This window comes from Pseudonaja textilis, chromosome 1 (assembly GCF_049901715.1).
Source record: "Pseudonaja textilis isolate UNSWEBS1 chromosome 1, rPseTex1.2, whole genome shotgun sequence".
Classification (NCBI taxonomy): Eukaryota; Metazoa; Chordata; class Lepidosauria; order Squamata; family Elapidae; genus Pseudonaja; species Pseudonaja textilis.
The window spans coordinates 86193820-86210862 of NC_141990.1; the positions used below are offsets into that span (position 1 = coordinate 86193820).

The following is a 17043-nucleotide window of genomic DNA, read 5'->3' on the forward strand; positions in this document are numbered from 1 at the left end:
GTGTGAAGACAACTGTATAGGCCTCATTTCTGCTAAAGCTGAATCACCAATTAAAATATTCTTCCTGTCGTCTGGGACATCTGAGATTGCAGTAGAGTTGTGAAGGCTGCCTGATGAGCTGATGTACTTAGTAACCTTTATTAATTCTCCATAATGTCTCAACTCCTTTTGCAAAAGAAGACTTTTTTTTCAATCTAGAATTGCCCCCAATTCTAGTTGAATGCTAAAAATAGGAAAGTTTCTCTTGAGATAAAATATGGAAGATGTATAGAGTGATCTTCATTTGAGTGAATCTGTTAACAGGAGATGATTTATGTCTTTTATATCTAGAACAAATTGTTTGTTATTTTCTGACAGTGTGAGTGAGTCACTCACACTCTGGTGTGTAAGCAAAGATTAATTATAGCAGTGTTTAAAATAAAACTCTGATACTAGTATGTGGGATGACTCTTCCAACATTGCTTTCAGGCATCATTCATCCTTTCATGAATGCGTTCCTATGACACATTTCTTTTTTTTTCTGTTTCAAAATTAGCACACATACATATAAATTGCATGCATCTCATTTTATCAAATTAGTACATTACTATTTTAATTTCTAAAAAACAATGTTTTTAAGTACATAGAAAGAGGTGGGTGATGATGATGATGAAGAAGAAGAAGAATTCAGCAAAGGCAAAAAAAAAATTAATTGCTAATGATAAAGCATTTTGACTCCCATTTTGCACTCAAGATATTTAAATCAGAGTGAAGTCAGTATAGGCAAAGCAGTTACCTGTGGATTACAGTCCTTGATTTAGTCTCCTTATTTTCTATTTACTTAAGAAAAGTAGCATAAGTAAGACTTTGCGGAATATGAACTTAAAGAGTCCCTTACAAGAGCCATAAGGTGTGAGCTATTGCTCAGATGATTAGGCATTGCCAAAAACTGTTAAATACATGTAGTTCCGAACTTATGACCACAATTAAGACCAAAAATATCTTGCTAAGTTTTGCCCCATTTATGACTTTTCTTACCACATTCGTTAAGTGAATCACTGCAGTTGTTAAATTAGTAAGATGGTTGTTAAGTGAATCTGGTTTCCCTATTGACGGCTTGTCAGAAGGTTGCAAAAGGGGATCTTATAACCCCGGGATACTGCAACCATCATAAATGTGAGTCAGTTGTCAAGCATCCAAAGGTCAATCACATAACCATGGGGATGCTGCAATGGTCATAAGTGTAAAAAATGGTCATAAGTCACCTTTTCAGTGCTGTTGTAACTTCAAACAGTCACTAAGTGAACTGTTGTAAATTGAGGACTACCTGCATACTCTGGCTTTTCACTATTTAATATGTGGTTTAAAGAAAGGTATGAATAGAATGCAGTCATCTGATTGTATAATCCACTTCTTTATTATTATTTAAAATCTTCTTTTACTCCAAAGTGGCTCTTCAAAGCTTTGCTCCCACAAAACAACATATACAAAGACTATCAGTTACCAAATCATACAGGGCAAATCTGCAGCTATATTTCTAATTCTAATGAATTTTGGTAAGAAAGTAAAAAGAGGATGAGTAATGCCTGATTCAACACGAGCAGGTTAGACCACAGGGAATATCCCTGGTTTCAGCTCCAGAGAGTCTAAACTACAAGTTTTCTACAATTCTTCAATTCTTAAGGGCCTTGCAGGGGGGGAAAAAAAGGAATCTCCATGACGGGAAAGGAAAAAAGGAGCGGGGTGGAGCGCATGCATGGGGGATGTGCGCATGCATGGAGGCAGGGGATGTGCGTGCATTGCAATTGGGGGTGTGCGTGCACACACTTTGGGTATACTCAGTGCCAAAAAAGTTAGCCATCACTTTCCTATATGTAATAGAGTGTTTCCAGTTCTGACAAGCATTTCATTGGAGTTCTTTTTTTGAGAGAGAGAGGGGGGGAGGGGAGATTCTGGAGAACAGGAAAAGAATATTGAATTATTATTTCAGTCATTTTAAAGACACATTTTGGACACACTGACCTCACCACCTGGTTTGAGGTGGTAACTCCTTTTTTCACAAGAAAAAATGTACATGTTGTATGGGAAAAGACTCTTCTTAAATCTAACAGAAATTATCCTCCTCTAGGGACAATCAAGACCTCTATTTTATTTTTTTTTCCCACTCCTTCCTTGACATCTTCAAATTTTATGGTGCCCTTGTGTGAATGATTGTGCCCCACCATGTGAAGCTAAGCAGATGATCGATCAACTTATCACTGAAAAGAAAGAAGATTGCCCCTTTTGTATAAAGAAAACACCTATGGAAAATCTTTTTGTGCCACAGCATTTACAAAAGTATTTCTAGAAATGGGATGTTTTATATATATTTACATCTCTGTGCACATATGTGGATCTGTACATGTGCTTTTTTGCACATACAGACTAGGAGGTATGATTCTAAAGGTTTAACCCAGAATTTAACCCAAGAGGTTTGAACAGTACATCTCAGATGTAATATGTCACTAAACTTCTTTGTAGCTTTTACAGGTATAAACTCAACATCACTCACATCGAGGCACGCATCTCCTCGCCTGGCCTCTCATCACTGTGGGGATGCTGCAACAGTAATAAGTGTGAAAAATGGTCATAAGTCACTTTTTTCAGTGCCATTGTAACTTTGAATGGTCAATCCACACAATCAATGTACCAGCAAAGGAGGGGGAAAAATCTCCAGAGAAGTTTTTGAGACAAGAAGTCTAGTCCTGCCAAGAATGTAATAAGGGTTAATAGAGAGGCAGGTTACCAGAATGTTTCCTTCCTGCTTCCTTACAGGATTAGGCCAGTAATTTCTTTTAACAACTGGTTCTCTGAACTGCTTAGAATGTTAACAACCAGTTCTAGCGAACAGGTATGAACTGGTAGAATCCCACCCCTGCTATACAGGTTTAATATAGATCAGGAGAGGGGGCCATTTCACTCTTGAATTTTACTGTGTATCAATTCAGTAGGTTAAATTTGAGGAACAAAATAGCTAATTCAACAAAATAGCTAGATTAAAACTTTGCTCTGAACAATAATGGCAGCTTATCCAATTTGGGATGATGCATACTTACTTTTGAGTAAAAAGGGGGAAAGTGTAACTGATGCCTAGGCTAGTTGACCCTAAACAGATATTGACACCAGCTTTGCCAAAAGCTAAACTACACTGCACTGACAAGGACTTACATGCTGGGATTTTACTATGGAATTTGGCTTTCCAACATTAAGTGACATGGAAGGACATAAATATGAAGGGTTTTCATTCATACTATATGAGCATTCCCAATGGGATCATAGGTACTCAGACACATTTTCTTTCCTTCAACATTTCTTTCCAAGCTAGCAATGACATTAAAAACATCCTTTCAAATGACACAAGGAGTATATATTTCAGCCAGGGATAGCGCTATCTTCCTCCATCACCGTCACAGTCAATATAAGAGGACAATGGTTGTTTTTCAGCGTATGAAAAAAGCTCCCATAGCTCAATGGGATTTCTCTTTCCCTAGGATACATTTTTCGAGGAACAGATTTCACTTCAGCCACCACAGTGTCAGGAGATGGTTTCTTCTCCTTCCAATTCACCATCATCTAGGGTAGAGGGGGAAAAATATTAAGGGAACTACAGTGGTTGATGATAGGGAAAGAGACATGATCTATAAATCAGAACATTTACCAAAATGCTTATTTGGCTCCCACCCTCTGCTCTTTTTGGGGGGGTGGGGGCTGGAGGGTTAGTTGGGTGGTCAAAGTAGAACTGGAAACACCACCTTAAAAATAGAGAGGAAAAGTGACAAACATTTCAACAGAACTGCAAACTGAAAAGGATGTAGAAACCTTTGCATAATTTAGAATGGTATACAACACACACACACACACACATTTATTTTCCTTCAATAAATAACCAGACCCACTCAGCTATGCTATGTGCTTTGAGTTATTTAGGAACATGTTAGAAAAGCATTAGAGTCAGGCACTAAGTAGCAATAAACAACGCTGCACACCAAATTGTTTATTATAGCAGGAAGAATATGATTGCTGAAAAAGCATACCCTTTAAATGTTGCACTGACCTATGTCATTCTAATTAACATGCCTCCCATAAGAGTATGGTTATCAGAGTTTGTCAACACTAAATTGTATTATTAAATTATAAGCACTTTATTATTTGAAAATGCTAATTTGTTCCTCACTAAGACTTCCCTATCATTAATTTGATCACAAAAATCTTATCCAGGGAAAGAAAACAATGTTTAAGAATTGCTTTTCATCTTGCCTATTGCATGAATATTCTGGATTGAAAAGACTGATCCAGTGGACTAGTCCATTGCAAACAGAGGTGGTATTCAACAGGTTCTGACCAATTCTGGAGAACTGGAAGCGGAACTTTTGAGTAGTCCAGAGAACCAGCAAATACCACCTCTGACTGGAGATCTTACAGTATCTTGCCCCTGCCACACCCACCAAGCCACACCCGATAGTAAAAAAACCAATAGTAAAAAAATTTGAATCCCACCACTGATTGCAAACATCTGCAAAGTTATGTGAAGGAACCCATTTTTAAAGCAAGAGAACACATTCTAATTTTGGAAGGGCGGGCTATGCTATAGAGTTGCCCTACATTTAACTTTGGCATCACATTCCTAGTTAACATAAAGCAGGTTTGCAGCCACCACTTTCTTTGATTCTCACTGCAAAATTCCAATTAATTAAAATACTTCAGTTTATCACCTTCAGACAGAGTACTGTAGCAATCTTTGTAGGTCTAGCTACCGTAAGTATTGCCACAGCCTACAGAGTTTAATGTTCATTTAAGATTCCAACACAGTTAAATTGCACTTAAAGAAGGGGAGATTTATGTGCTTATGTTCTTATAGCTACCCAGGACACACTCTGATAGCCAGTAGCCTAACACCACAGTGGGAAGTCAAAACTATTTGGGACAATTCTTTCCCTTCCTGCCAGTAAGTGCATAGGTTGGAGACCCCTTTGAGATGTGGCATGGAGATCTTCCAATAGAATCGGGAAACATATGAAAAACCCTCTTGTGCTGCATTCTCAGGAATGCCTTAGAATCTAGCCATATTCTTTCTTATTGCAATTATTTGGTTCTATGTTAATCAAATGTTTAATTTCATAACATAATCCACATCCAAATTATTTTGAAAAGACTATAAAAAGTTCACTAAGCATCTAGTCATTTAGCTAAACTGCTCAGCAAATATGATGCAAATGTGGTATAGAGCAATGTATATTTTCAGTTTTATTTTGCTAAGAATATTGCTTATTTTTTGCACCCACTTTTTAATCTGTAGCATAGTTCTTTTCATTGTATAAATTAATTGGTTATGATACATGCATATATTTTAGGAATTTAATAGAATAAATCAATTCTCAAGAAGCTGATAAAAAATTTAGTGCTGTACTTTTCAATAGACAAGTCACTTAAAAAAAAACAATAAAACATTGAAAATGTCCAGAGAAGAATTGACTAGAAAAGGTCATGAGATAGCTAGAGTCATCTTGGGTGATTCAGCCATAACTCTTAAGGATCGTGATTGAAAGAGGTAAATTGTTACAGATACAGCAAGCTTTGGCTTTTATTAATAGCTATTTGAAAAGCACTTTCCATTTCCCTGAATAGAAAAAAGTTCAGGATTAGTGCACAAGTCACATTTGGTTTCCTTTGGATGAAAAAGCATCATAGACTTACTGAATTTTGATATTTACTTTAGCCATACAGCTCATAGGAGAGAGAGAATTTTTTTTAATAATCAAAAGAGTTTTTTCCATAGCTCTTGCACCTTAAGGCAACCATTACCTATTTTCTATACCCTTCCTTTTACCATATTTTCTGCCTTTATTATTTCTAAAATGTTTGAATGAGTATTATGGTTCCATGTAAAACCCAGTTAATAGGTTGAATTAAGTGTTTGATTATTAACGAGACTATTTACAGTTCCATTGAAAAGCTAGAAATATCAGCCTTTAGGTTTAACAAGCCTGCTGACCTTCCTTCAGAGAATTCTTTACTATTTAAGGAAATATGTCATTGATGCGTTAGAAATCTTTTGTCAATTTCACCTCCATAATTCAAATGCCATAATTCAAATGCCTCTCTAACAAGTTTCATATTGTGTCAAAGAAATGCAGGCAAATCCTAACTTATTTTATACACTTTGTGATTGGCATTGTAAATTGTAACAATTAAGGGGGAAATTCTAGTAAGACACTTTTCATCATTTTCAGTCATGGGCAATAGTGAGCCAATAAAATTCTCTAGGCACAGGTAGGCAATCTTTTGCTGCAAGCAACTGCATTGACAGTTGATGATAAGAGCTTTAGTGCCTGGAAGATGGTGAAAATGTATTTGCCAGTCATTTATTGACTGGAAAAATGTATTTGCCAGTCACACAAGGAGAATTATTTCTTTTACTGGAATTTCCAGACTTTTCTTGGGCAATGGGAAGTAAATGGGATTGTTCTTTTTTTTTTTTAATCAAATATGTTAAGCCTTTTGTAAAGCTTCAAAGGGTGCAATGACTCAGGGGGTTAAAGAAAGTGAGCTTGCCAGTTGGAAAATTGACAGCCCTGGTTTGAGACCCCAGAGCTGCCAAAAAGGTGAGCTCGCATTACTTGCCCCAGCTTCTGGACACCTAGCAATCCAAAAGCATGGAAATGCGAATAGATAAATAGGTACCACTTTGGTGGGAAGATAATAATGTTTCATATGCCTCGGCATGCTGGTCACATAACAATGGAAGTGTCTTTGGACAACACTGGCTCCCTCAGCTAAGAAACAGAGATGACTTCCTTCCTCTAGAGTGAGAGATAGGACTTGGCAGGGGAAACCTTTACTTTTTTTTTTTTTTTAACTTACCCAACAGGTGTGTGATTCCTACTGTGACATAATTTTTCAATTATAATTCAAATATACTTATAATTTTGGAAAGGATGCAATGGTCACAAAAGAGGAATTGAGGAGTTACATGCAGTGCTGGACTGGTGGGTTAATTCCATCTGACATAAGACATAAGTTTTAATAAGTACATTGTCAGTGAATTGTAGAATGTAAGGATTGGAACAGAGATCATTGGAGATCATTTAACTCAATCCACTCCAGTAGAAGAATTCTCTATAGGAAATCACAGAAGATCAATTTTTGGATGGAGAATTCCTGGAAAGATTGAAAGATTTATTGAGATAGGAACATTTGATATACTGCAGTGGAAGAGATTTAGGAAATTTTTAAGGGCATGGATAAGTCTGGAGAATCCCTTTCTTTCCACAATCAAAGATTATCTCACTAATCTTGAAATATAGAAAACTAATGGATCAGATGACGGGTTTTTCCACCATTGCTAAGTGCCAAATTTTGCTGAAGTGTTAAAGATCAAGAAAGAAATGCTGTACAAAAAGCTAAACTGCATTATGGACAATTGTTTTTGATTAGTTTTAATCCATTCTTATTTTGAAAATGTGTGCTCTGCACTTCCAAGGATCATGCAAACAGAACAAAATCTTATTCAATGAAAATGAAAGCATTTAGGTTCAGCAATATATTTATCTTATTCATTTAGCATATATAAGATTATGTGTTGAAAACAACCTGGTAAATAACATGATGATTTCTTAAATTGTTTAACAAACATGCGGATACATTTTAGTGTATTGTGTATTTTTGAAATACACAACACACTAAAATGTATCCGCATGTTTGTTAAATAATTTGAGAGGTTAATACATACATATGTGCCCTTATTTTAGGCTTATAGTCATAACTTAGTAGATCTGAAACATGTCCTAAGCTGTAAATTGCTAGAAGTCCATCCTGCTATTTCTTATGAAATGTATTTAGCTCAAAAATAAAAAAGATGCAGGTGTTAAATTCCAACTCTATAAACAACCTGGTATTTGATAGTTAAACTATTTCATTGGGTCTTGAACTTTCCAAACATGAGATTCTGTATTTTACAATCTTTTCTTGCATCTCAAATTCTAAATCAAAAGCATCAGAAAAAGTCATAAAAACATTTTAAAAAAACTAAGAAGTCAGAAGTCTTGTTCCAAAGCCTATATGTAGATAATACTGATTCTTCCATTTGCCCTTGAATTCTCTACCTGAAACTTTTCCCTGTCCATGAATATTAGTCATGCCTTGGGGTAAGCAATGCTATGCAAAGTGCATAAAATAAGTAAAAATAGTAAGGAAAATAAGCTAAGCATGAGCTAAGGGAGAAGAAAAAATAATCTAACCTAAATATAGTTTGAGTTGACCCCATTCACTGCATGCATCTCCATATTTTTTTATTCTTGGAAATTAATGGTCTTTCTTTCCACCAGAACTATACCCCATGCCTTTCTTCAACTTCCTTTTCCTCTCAGCCTCCAGTTTACTCTTCCCTCATATATCTGCATTGTGATTTTATTTCAAGATATCCATAGTGGAAGTCACTGGTTTCAAAATGTGGGCACAAACATTAAAAAAAGACAGGGCTGCAGCTGCCCAGATATTCCCACTGTTTTAGAGTCAGTGTCAGTTGCAGACAAAACCTGGATTTGATCATCATTGATTCTTACTTTCTTCCCATTCTTCAGGATACATTGAAGCCAATTTCTGGATCTGAGGATTCAAGAATTTCATGGAGTAACCTTGACCAATAGTTAGAAACATTTTAAAAAGACAAAGAACTTTGCAAATCATTTGTTTGTTTGTTCATTTGTTCATTCATCCATTCAATTTATATGCTGCCCATCTAGCCTCCAGGCAGTTTACAGTCATTAAAACCAATAAAAACCTTACTTCCGGTCCGGGCTTCTTCAGTGACGGACCGAAATCTGTGATCATGTGTGGTTTTGATCCATGCTCGCCGCTGGAGTGTCCCAAGCTGCCCGGATTTGGGGCTGAAGCCATCCTGTAGAGGTGGTGAAGAACGGGGAGCTGTCAGTGGGGTTGAGGAGAGCTGCATCTCTCCTCCTCAGCTGGCCATTACTTTCCCAAAGGTCGTTGCAGCGGTGGTCAGAAATGGCTACCTCAAAGAAGAACCCGACTGGACAAGAGGAGGAAGTTTAAAGGAGAAAGTTTGACTGACCAGATTGAAGGGAGAACATCTATTTAAGATACCTGGAACCTGAATTTTAAAGACTAATACTATTCCTAAAAAAGATTTTAAGTGGAGAAAGAGAAAGAGAAAAGAAATGGAATTGGCTTTTTTTCCTCTCACACTGACAGTTTTAATTGACTTGGAACGTTAAGAAGAAGAGATTTGAATAAGAAATTGATACTAATCCACTTTGACATTAATAGGCTATTTCTAGATGAAAATAAAGTGTCAAAGGAATAAAGACTCTTGGATAATTTAAAAATTTTCTTTAAAAAAAGAAAGAAAGCAGAAGAGGGAAAAATGAAAAAAAGAGGGTGGAATCTGCAAAATGGAGGAGACCACCTGGAACTTAAAAAAAATCAATAGTGGAATTTTAACAAGGCTTGCAAAAGATACATTGTAGCTGAAATTTTGTTACAAGATAACAAAGCCCCTGGAAAGAGAAAGTGCAAAAAGAAACAAAAAAACAGTTTTGGATTATTGGATGATTCTTGGAATTTTGGATGGTGGATCCTAATGAAACAAAATAAAATCAACAACAAAATCAAAATCTTGTTTAAATTTTTTTAAAATGGCATCACTCCTTGAACAGTTAAAAATGAGGCTTAAAGTACAAAAAGAAGAAGCACAAGATGGAAGAGGATCTTTTGGCTTCGTATTTCAATTTTTAGAAATGGAGATCTTGAACTATGAAAAACAACAAGAAACGCTGGCAGAACAAGAAGGGCGGGACAACGAAGAAGCCATCTTTAATGACCAAGCAATTTTAAGTGGGGTAAAAAAGGGAAAGGGAGGAAAGGGAGTTAAAATCTTAAGCATTGAAGCAACAACCCAAAAAAAAGTAACTGGAAAAGTGATCATAATATCAGGAAGAAGCAGAAGGGAGAATCACAGAAGGGAGAATCAGATAGAAAGGGGAATAAAAAGGGGAGGGAGAAAAAGACAGGGAAGAGGGAAAGGAAAAGAAGCTTCAAAGGACAGAAACAAGATGTAGAGGTACAGGAAAAGTGTACAAGAATTAAAGGTATAAACCTATTTAAAAAACACAGAAACAATGGTTAAAATTTAACTTGAGAGGATTCTGCAAGGGTGCATGGGATAGCATTGTTATATTAGAAATAGAAAAGGGTTAGAAAATATGTTAGATGATTAAAGTGATAGAAAAAATTTGTATTGATGTGTAGTGGAACATTTGTTTGTAAAGAAAATAAGGCTCTCAATGGTTTAAAAAGAAAGTTAAAAAAACTGAAAAGATTTTTATCAGTTGACAAGATGAATTTGAAAAGAGAATAATAACTTTATTGACTGCTGTTAATAACTATTGTTTGTTTTTTTTATTTAAAGACAGTAATAAGTAAAATATGAAATATAGATGATTAAAGTGAAAGACAACTGATATTACTAGGTAATGTCTGTTAAAAGAAATAGAAATGTAAAAGATTGTTATTAATGTTAATAGCAGAGCTATACTTGAATAGAATAATTATTCCATTTACTATTGTTATACATATACACACAGATATATATACATATATATATTTTTCTTCTAAGAATTTACTGTGTATTTTTAAGGGAATGTACCAAGCAGAATTTGATTGAAAATAGGTATGTGTTATAAAATGTGTATGTGTTGAAAATAGGTATGTGTTATAAAATAGAGGTTAGAAAATGAATGTTATAGCTGTAAAGGTGTAACTTAATTTTTTAAAACAAGATTTGAAAAAAGATACAAAGGTGTTACACTCCAGTCTCATAATTACAGGGGAAATTTTGTTTTATAAGAAAAGATAATATGAAATTGTAAACAGGATAGATGAAAGTATAAAGAAAGATTTTAAAAATTAGAAAAAGATATGTAATTGAATTAAGAAAGGAATGAGATAATTTAAAATAAGGCTATAGGAAGCAAAGAAAGGGAAAAGCTATTGAAAAAATTGCGAAAATAGTTATAAGATATGGATTAGAATGTATAAGATAAATACATATTGAATTTATGTCTGTATGGAGAAGTGATAACCTGGGGGCACACTGTTCTCAAAAAAAGAATATTTTATTTGTATTTGTATGTTTTGTGAAAACTTAAATAAAACCTTTATTAAAAAGAAAACAATAAAAAACCTTAAAACATCAAAACAATAAATAGTAACCTTAAATTAACTTAAAACTGACAAAGATGGGGGGGGGGGCAGATGGGCCAAGATACACATGGGGGAGTGGATGGGTTTTATCTTAGAAAATAGACTACAATGCTTATATGTGTTGAATAAGCAAGAATCCTTTGCATGTGCTTAAGAAGCAGTACAAATATCATGGCAAATAAATGTACCTTACATAGAATAAAACCAGAGCATTTTTCCCCTAAACAACCCATTATGGTGCCTCTTTATTACTATCTTTAAGAGTCCTCTTGAATCTAAGCACATTCTTCCTTATGTGATGTATTTGCTTTAGAATTCATGCTTCAAGCCATAAAATCCCACACAACCTTATTTCAGACTAGCTTCTCTTCTAGACAAGATATGACTGCTACAAAATGACTGTGACAAATCCGTGTATGTCCTCTGAAGTCTCTAATGTCAACCCCAGGCTGGGAAGCTTGAATCAAACATAGTTCATCTTTTCATCTCCAAAATAGTTTTTAAGATGTAAGTCTATTCACATAATTGCTTGTTTGAAGAAAATTAGCTAGTCTCAGGCAAAATCTCTTAATTCTTAGCTGGTTCTCTGATCCTGATTTGCTGGTAGACCTTTCCCTTAATTAGGCAAAATTAGAATATATCCCCTAAAGATTTTTTTTTAATTATCTCTTATTTATATAAAACCATGAGACTGTTGCTTTAAGAAAGAAGAGAGATGGAAGGAGGAAGGGTCTAATAACATCTAAACAGGAAGGTAAAATAATCTGGACTATAATCTTCACATGTTCTGAAAGACAAAAAAAATCCAACTCAATCTACATAGAACAAGATTAGAGAAAATGATTATAGAGTTGGTTTCTGTGTGGATATTTTCCATACCATTTTAATGACACTAAATTAAGTATCAAAAGAAAAATACAAATGCACACATATAGAATACTATTCAAAAACAAATACAATTAAAATAAAATAACCTCCCAGAGTCACCTTATAGAGGAGATGGGTAACATAAAAATTTAATGAATAAATAAATAATCTCTAAAGTAATACATATGGGAACTAAAGGGGGGATGAAACAAAGGAGAAAGTCCTGGAAATTATAATATAAAGAAAACAAATCTAAAAACTGCTCATATCACTTGAAAGATTCCTTCCTTGTACCTTTGTCAAAAAATGATTTTTGCATTTCTTTGTTGTTGTTTTTTCTTTCCAAATAATCTTTGCACATTTTGTGCATTGTTTCAAAGTATATCCCCTTAAAGTCAACTGACAATTAAAGGATTCGACTATTGACTGAAGATCATGTTTATGGAACCAGAAAGATTACCCAAGCTGTGTTTCGAAGAGTAGGTGCACAATTTGCCTCCTTGTGCTTGGACTGCTCAACTTTTAAGTGCCAAATGAAGTCTTCATCTAATTCCAAGTCCAATCAGATATGAAAGCCAAGAAAAGCTTCAAGCAAAGAGTCGAATATGTGGTTGCCCAAGATGATATTACACATCCGTTAAATGTGTCAAGTCCTTGAAGTGTGGCTGGCTCAACACAAATCAGCCCTCCAGTTAGAAAAGTATTTAACAACATATATGTCTTAACATCTTAGAACAGCTTTTTTGAACAACTAGTTTATATAGCAAACGATGGGAGGTTGCATTGAAAAACTATGTCTGTGGTTGAAGATAATGTACACATCCTATTTGATTGGTAATTACAGGTAGTCATCAAGTTACAAATGTTGTTTTAGTGACTGTTCAAAGTTACAATGCCAATTAAATAAATATTTATGATCATTTTTCACATTTATGACTGTTACGGCATCCCGATGATCACATGATCAAAATTCAGGCACTTGGCAACTGACTCATATTTATGACTATAGTGTCCCAGGGTCATGTGATCACTTTTTGCAACTTTCTGACAAGCACAGTCAATGGGGAAAACAGATTCATTTTACAACTGTGTTACTAACTCAATAACTTAACAAATATGGCAAGAAAGGTTGTAAAATGGGGCAAAATTAAACTTACAAAAATTTGGGGCTCAATTAGGGTCGTAAATCAAGGACTACCTATATATTCTGAAGAAAGGATTGTTTACTTTGATTCTTATTTAAAAATTAAAAAATGCTAGGATACAGTCTTATTTTTTTGTTTGAAATGAACCTGCATATATCATTAGCAAGAGTGCAATTTTACATTAAATGTCAGTTCGGACAGGGCAGAGTATCTAAAACAGATTGGGGTTAACTGTAGGAGTGACAACATATTATGAATGTATTCTATTGTCTTTTCTGTATCGGTTTATAGTTTTATTTTATGGTCAGATAATTAAATCAATAAAGTTTCTTAACTTGACTTTTGATTCTTGGCACTATTTTAAAGGAGAATCATCAAAATGTTCCTTGTGCAAGATTGTACGGTTGCACGTTTATAAATGTGCTTGGAATTTTTAATGTTTTATTTTTTTAAAAAAATTGTATTTCTGAGTTTTCTTGGACCAAGAAAAGTCAAAGCACCTTTAGTTTTATTTGTTTTCTATGGCTCGGCTGAACGGTGGAGTCTGGAGCAGACATCCATCAATTGATGGCTAGCAGACCTCTTTCTAAGTTCATAAAAGATAGCAATTTTTCACCTGATATAAAAGGACCTGAATGTAAGTGCACATGAAATACATATGCTCAAAAATGAGTGGTGGTATAAGCACATATTATTAAACACAGTGCCAGAACCTTCCCCTCACCTGCCCACTTTGATCTATTGCTAAACAGAGTTACAAATAATTCAGGATTTCCAAAGAATGTTTCTTTCTTCTGCTGGACCAGCTCCTGATGCAATAGTGAATGGAGAATAAAAATACCTCAGTTCCCATGACTTTTTCAGCTTCTGTATATTACTCCTCCTCTCCAGATCTGATAAGTGATGACCCAAGCTATGTTCACAAATTATTGCCCAAGCAGCCAAAATAGCAGACCAAATAATGTCACTGCAAGGGAGCCCAGAAAAGAGACTTTAGCAGTAACCAATGCACTGCTCTCGGAAAAAGCCAGTGGGAGCAGTTTTTCATGATATATTCCCTTGAGATTTAATCAAAGCTGTGGACTACTGAGAGATGATAGTACAATAAAAAAACTAAGAGATTCACTCAAATCCTTGGCTGCCTGGAAGTGACAAAGTGTAGCAATGCAACCTCCATCTGTGAGGACATCACTGACATTATTTCTCCCCAAAAATATCCAAAAAAAAAAAAAAACCCACATGCATAAAATTAAATGAGGAGTTATAGCAAACTTGCAGCAAAAGTAAAAACAAAAGTATTACTTGTGAATATGTAGCAGGCAGAAAAAAATGACCAACAGATTTCCTTAGTAAACATTGCCCCTCCCCCCACGATTTATATACAGTATATGGTCATTTGCTCAGAGAGAGAGAGAGGAGGGAGAGGGAGAGAGAGAGAGAGAAACTCACTTTTTGCTTTTATAATTTTATAAGTGCTGTTTTGCAGGATTTCATACTTTTAGTTTGAAGAGGAAGAACGGTGAACAGAATGTTAATGAAAAGTGCAAACAAATACAGAAATAAATGCTGACTACATTTCATACAGCATGTAAGAGAAGAAGTAATGACAAATGTCATCAATGAAAGGTATCTAAAGTAATACATAGGATTGTTAAGCAGGCCATTTAGCATATCTTCATTTTCTCTGTTTTAGTCACTCCGATTTATTCCCTACCACCTGCTTTTTGTTGTTCTATTTCTGACCCAGGCAATACTAAAAAAAAAAAATCATAGTGGGCAATCAGTCCTTTTCTGCTGATAGTTATGGTTTTGCAGAAGGGCACTTTAAATTGAATGATAAGCAAAAATATTTTTCAGCAGGATGGCTGAGGAAGGCAATCACTGTTGCTTTGTGCCCATCCAACCATGAAAGCCAACCTGACACAGGTTGATTTGACTGTGCAAAGCCAAAACCAGTTGGGGAGAGGATAGAGGGAAGGGGAAAAAAGACAATACTTTCTTTTACAAAGGAAACAAAAGGAGACAATAGATATGCCACCTTTTTTCAAGTACGGTAGACTGTTTTTCAAAACTTGGATCTCCGAACTTGGCTTCAGTAATAAGTTAACGCCATCACACATAGGAGAATTCAAGAATAACCCATTTTGATTCAGCAGGAAGAAGCCAGGCTTTTAATTCTTAGATATTCTAAATAAATATTTTCTTTTTCATTTTAATCTGTGTTTTTAAACTTTCTATTCTATACAGATTCTGTTAGTTGCCTCTATGTCACTGCCAGAGTAAAAAGACAGGGTTAACGTTATCAATCAAGCCAAATGCAAAAAAAAATCATTGGCTTTTTTTAAAGGAAACAATGCTACTTTTTTAGTAATACAAATCAAGATAGTTTTGGCAGCAATGAATCAATCAAACGTAGTAAAACAAGCCCTTATAATTCTAGTTAGACAGATTGATTAATTTGTGACCACTTGGTATTGCTATACAATTGCATTAAACTGCACTCAGTAATAAAATATGAAGAAAGCATAAAAAGAATAACTTCCAAACAATTATCTGTAAAATTGCATGCAGAATTTCAAGGGACTTTCTAAACCTTGGGATTAATGTAGCATTCTGAGGCCATACTCTGGTGGTCCACCTCACTCTACCCTAGTAAGAAACAGAAAAGAGTAAAATTCTTTACCTCTTATCTCCTTCTTACTTTAAAAGAGCCCCAAAGTGTTTTCTCTTTCTCTTTCTCTTTCTCTTTCTTATCTAATGATTGCTTTCTCCACATACTTTGAAATCCATTTTTTTCCATCTGCTTTTCTCCCATAGCTGCTGGCTCACTGTTGCCCAGAATTGTGACAATGACCATCTTCAATTCACTGATTCCTATCACCTGCAGACCTTTGTGATTAGAATTCTGGGAATTCATATCCAATGTATCTGCAGGGCATTAGGTTTTGGAATAGCTGAGACAGAGAGAAAGAAGGGCTTGAATGATGCTGTATCTCAGGGCAGCCAATTGAATTGACAGGACGAATGATAAGCATAGAAGAGGATGAGATTATAAGCACAGGTCAAGTCATAAAGTAGGGCAAGCTGGGAGGTAGCTTTGAAGCAAGGAAGCCTACTGAAAAGAGAGAACAGGAATTACAAATGAGAAGAAATAGTCACAGCAGTGAGAAAGAAAGAGCAAGCTTTTTCTTTTTTTTTTGTAGGCCAATTTTAAAAAAAGAAGTTCAAGTCCTGATCTGAGTCTTTTCATGCAATTAGATTTATATTTAAAAGTCCAGGCTCCTCCTCCTTCTTTGAGACATTGAGATTTTCCAAAGATTGAACGGTAAAAAAAACTTTAAAAGTATTTACTAGAAAGCAAATTAATAAGATTTCTCTTCATTTCTTCTTAACTTCCTACATTGCCCAATATCACCAAAACGAGGGTTGTTGTTGTTTTCTGGATTAATAATGTCTTCTACTACTTCCTGCTTATTGAATATCACAACTCACCTTCCTAAGTACTGGGAATCTTAAGAGGAACTAAGAAAGATGAGTTAGGTAACATAGGAATAAGAATCCTAGGAAGGACTTACTATGATATATCAGTTTTTTTAATTATCCCCCAGCTAGGTGGTAGCACCCAGGTGACTTAGATCTTGAGAAGCTAAATAGGATCATATCAAGTGAGAATGGAAATAATTAAGAAAATCCAAGACTGTATGCTAGGTAAAGTTTAAACTATATCCTAGGAAAAGTCAATGGTCAACCTTGTTTAACCATGATGAAAATTGCATGGATTTTTCAATGT

At 35.0% G+C, this 17043-nt stretch overlaps 1 long non-coding RNA gene across 1 annotated transcript; it reads right to left on the reverse strand.

The window, feature by feature from the left end:
* Positions 1–1912: 1912 nt before the first annotated feature.
* Positions 1913–10098, reverse strand: LOC148127709 (uncharacterized). The gene is made up of 3 exons (XR_015744870.1): positions 8803–10098; positions 3677–3770; positions 1913–3591 (listed from the first exon to the last, which is right to left on the reverse strand). It is a non-coding gene; the product is annotated as an uncharacterized LOC148127709 (long non-coding RNA).
* Positions 10099–17043: the final 6945 nt, after the last annotated feature.